Raw genomic sequence first — 4,458 nt, forward strand, 5'->3', positions numbered from 1 at the left:
TCTTCCTTCATATATATATATGGACTATAGTATTAACAGATTAAATATTCTTTTCCTTGTGGTTTGTTAGAGTTCTTTTCAAGTCTCATATAATCTTTTGTTTTTGTTAAAGAATTGGGAAGATATTGAAGTAGCCTCCTTCCCAACTGCAGTGAATCTGCAAGTAATCAAACTGCATTCTTTCAAGTTTGCCAATGAAAAGCAGCTCAAGGGTGTTTTGCAGTTGCTTCAAAAATCTCCCAAACTATGTGAACTGGAGATAACAGGAGTAAGTTTTGTGAGACAAAAATTAAACCTTTATAGAGTATATATTTGCCCGTCGTGATTTTTTGTTTTCTTTATTTCCTCATGGTTAGTTGTACATGTTTTTTATTTTATTTTATTTGTTGTTGAGTTGTAGACATATTTCGATAATGATGACATAGAAGCTGCTTCAAGACTTTTGACGGATCCAGAGAGTTGCATTATTAATGAAGATCTAAAAATGCTTAAAACAATCAAGATTACACTGTTTTGTGGTACCACAATTCAAATGCTTTTTGTGAAAATGTTGCTTTCAAAATCCCCTATACTAGAGAGAGTTGTTATTACAGACTCTTATTACATAAAAGATAGTTGCACGGTGATCAAGTTCCTAAGGGGGTTGCTGTGCTTCCCTTGGGCATCTACAAAAGCAAAAATTGTCATCAAGTGCAAAGACTATGCTTAAGGACTGGTTAGTTTAAACATGCTTCAGTTTGTATGCAACATAGAAATGTATAGTAAGCAATGGTGATGGTGGAACTTGAAATGTTTTGTTAGATAAGGTGTTAAGTAGACTCCATGAATATCTTTTAAGCAATGGTGATGGTGGAACTTGAAATGTTTTGTTAGATAAGGTGTTAAGTAGACTCCATGAATATCTTTTATTAAATTTTTGCTTCTGTTAATTGCTCTAAATTTTACTTCACATAATGTGATGTTGGTGCTTACTGCTTAGCCAAGTGTTTCTTATGACTGAAATGCAATGGTGTTTCCATTTTCATTTTGGAAAATATTATAACCGTATTTGGTAAATTAGTTAGTGTATCAGTCAATTTTGACTTATTTGACCACTATTAACTGTTTGATTTGGTATACGAATCCATTTGCGCATGCTTACCATGCATGGATTGTTAAACTTAGATGAAAGAGTAGCATTCCAAACCACCTGATTACGCACATATATACCAGACCGTCTCCAGGATCGTCGTCGTGAAGAGTAAATGAAAAATACTCTCAAAAGACCTTATGGTTTACAATCAATTTCGCATTGTTTAACCAGAAAAAGGTTCGATCTGATTAATTACCATTATTCTTGCCATATTATTATATTAGTAATTGTCATGCACGAATAATATTTATAGACTATTAAGTAAAGTTAATTGAATATTAACATTTATTCCATGTTTATAAATTGTTTATTAACATTCACCGCATGACTAATTGCAAAATTATTTATTTGTTTATTCTTCTTTTTTTTTAAATGATTATTATGTTTAATTATTAATTAATTATTTATTTTTAAAATTATAAAGTAGACCAACTTATAGATCTAACATATTGCAATTAAACACTAATAAATAAAGACAACAATTAAGATGGAATACTCTATCTCATAAAATTATATTAAGAAAGAATCACTACTTAAAAAGTAAACGAAATTAAACGAAATATATTAATATTATTAACCGTAATAATATTACTTTTATTAGTAGTATTAATATTATTAATAATATTTTTAGTAGTCCACTAATCCACTACTTAATTAATGTATACAAATTAATTAAAGTTATGAGTTATGTATGCAGATTATATGTAATAATTCTATATACCAAATAATAATATTAATATTATTAGTAGTATTAATATCGGATTTACATTCAGGTAAAAACACATCTTAAAATACAAACATATGGACAATTTGACGCCGTTGGATAGTGGTATTGGACGGTCTTGATTTTTTCATCCTACGCGCTGTGTGCATGTAAGTATGATAATGTGTGCACGAGCTTTGATAGATTGTTGTGATTTTTCCTCCTATGCGTTGTGTGCATGTAAGTATGTTAATGTGTGCACGTGCTAATCTCAGAAATTGTTGGCAGTACGCCATGTGTGCATGTAGGTATATTAATGTGTGCACGAGCTCAAGTTTGTATTTTAAGGGGGGTTTGTATTTGAATGCAACCCATTAATATCATTAATACTTTTAGTAGTCCACTAATCCACTACATAATTAATGTATACAAACTTAGGGTTGGGGTTTCGTCTTTTTGGAAGAATTAATGTATATAAATTAATTAAGGTTATGAGTTATGTATGCAAATTATATATAATGATTCTATATACCAAATTTAAATTAATTTAATTTTATTAAGTATTGTAATGTTATGTTGACTGATTTCAAATTTCAAACTAAATTTTTTTTGTCCACAATGAGCAGGAAAATGACACTTTTATTTTAATATATATATATATATATATATATATATATATAGATAGATTATTGGTATTTTTATTCGCATTAGTCCTAATTTTTTTCCGAAAAAAATGTCTTAAAGGCATAAATATGTAATTATTCTAGCATGCAACTTTGCCATAATAATTTCCTACTACACATGTTTGTATGCAGTTTCTATAATTTTTTTGGAGTTATGTATGTTTCTTTTATATATAGAGGACTCTGGCCAATCAAAATCTATAATATTTTGGCTATCCTAGCTTGTCAAACCTGTGAGAGGCAACATTGGCCATTACCAACATCAGATAACATTTGATGGTAATTGTTGGTTTTACGGCTTCGGATGTCGGCCGACTGGTCAACACTACCGTAAAATACTATAAATGAAAGTTTATTGTGAATAGATCAATGGAGAGAATAATGTGATATTATTTCTCTAGGGCTTCAGCCGCTTAAGTACCAAAAGAAGCCAAAATGATCGATCCCTTTACAATCCCAGGAAGATATTTATACAAGAATACAAACTCGTACAAGGAAATTATGTTTGGCGTAGAGCCAAAATCTACAAGGAAATTAAAGTAGGGCTGACGCGTAGGGCCGAATCAGCTATGGAAGCTGGCCTTTATTGCACCTTAGTTGCCTAAATTAATAAAGGAAGCTACTTGCATTAAATGCGGAAAGTAAATCTCCGTGGGACATGTCTGTAACCGCCTCTGGGGAGTACTAGGTCGGGGAGTATCCTGGTTGCTGAGGAGATGCCCCCGGGAGGCCGCGGTGCTCGGACGAAGATGTCCCGACCGCGTGACCTGGTCGCTTGATTGACCTCCTGAATAGTTCCCAGCCTGGGATGCGTTGCCTGCGGAGCCTAGTCGCCCGCCCGAATTTTGCGAGGCGATCGGTCGGGGACACAACAGTTGTCGCATCTGCCCGCTTTGCTCAAGCCGACTGACCTTCACTTGGGCTGGCAGTCGTACTTCCTGGTGGTCGGTTGTCGAGAGCCGGCTGGCTACGATCTCCCGGTACCCTACCTGAAATCGCGAGTGTTGCCTTTTGCTAAGTGTCGCATCGCGTTCACACCTGACCGTCTGACCTTATCTTCTCGGCCGGGTATCCATTTCGGGGTATCTATCAGTCATAAAATTGTCAAACAACATCCTGCTGATACTAGATACTTGTTTTTTCAAAGACAATATTTTATAATTATCTTATATTAGCCCTTGTGTGCATGTTTATATCACTATGTGATTTTTTTAACTATGACAATTAGTTAATACTCCGTAGAATATATGACATGCATCCAAATTGATGCTTTGTCTCTAGAGAGCATGACTGATAGATAAAAATTATGATATATAAAAATTATGATATGTCATCTTGATGAGTTCACTCTATACGATATTGTATGTTGAGTACTCTAATTATCATGCAACAATTATTTGAGATAAACGATGAATATCATATTTTTAGCCAAAGCTCTAAACTTAAATTTTGATAGAGCTTTGCCAGGAAGGTAAATTAAGTAATTATGTAGGAAAATTATTATCTATTTTGGGGACCTCAAAAATCTAGAAACCGCTATGATTATTCAGTACATATCATAAACACCTAGCTAGTACGTGGTTTAACACCGTGCATTTCCCCATCTGTGTTAAGCCTTTTAGTGTACAGTCCTTCCTTTTCATATATCACCACAATAATGTATTATTATATTACGAGCTATCAACTACCTGAAGCCCATAATGAGGAATCAAAAAGAACGTTGATTGCATAATATATTTTAAGATCATTTCTCGACATTAGGGAGAGATTTGAGTCCGAATTTAATAGAATGCTGAGAAAATTTATAAAGTCAAAAATGTCCATTATTGTTGTTAGACATTAATTTTAAGTTAAAAAAGGAAGGGGTAATTTTGACTCATCACTATCTTTTTTTCCCAGGAATTAAAATACCAGGGGGAGACATGGGATTTTAATTCCAT

This window comes from Ipomoea nil, unplaced genomic scaffold (genome assembly GCF_001879475.1).
Source record: "Ipomoea nil cultivar Tokyo-kokei standard unplaced genomic scaffold, Asagao_1.1 scaffold1978, whole genome shotgun sequence".
Taxonomy (NCBI): Eukaryota; Viridiplantae; Streptophyta; class Magnoliopsida; order Solanales; family Convolvulaceae; genus Ipomoea; species Ipomoea nil.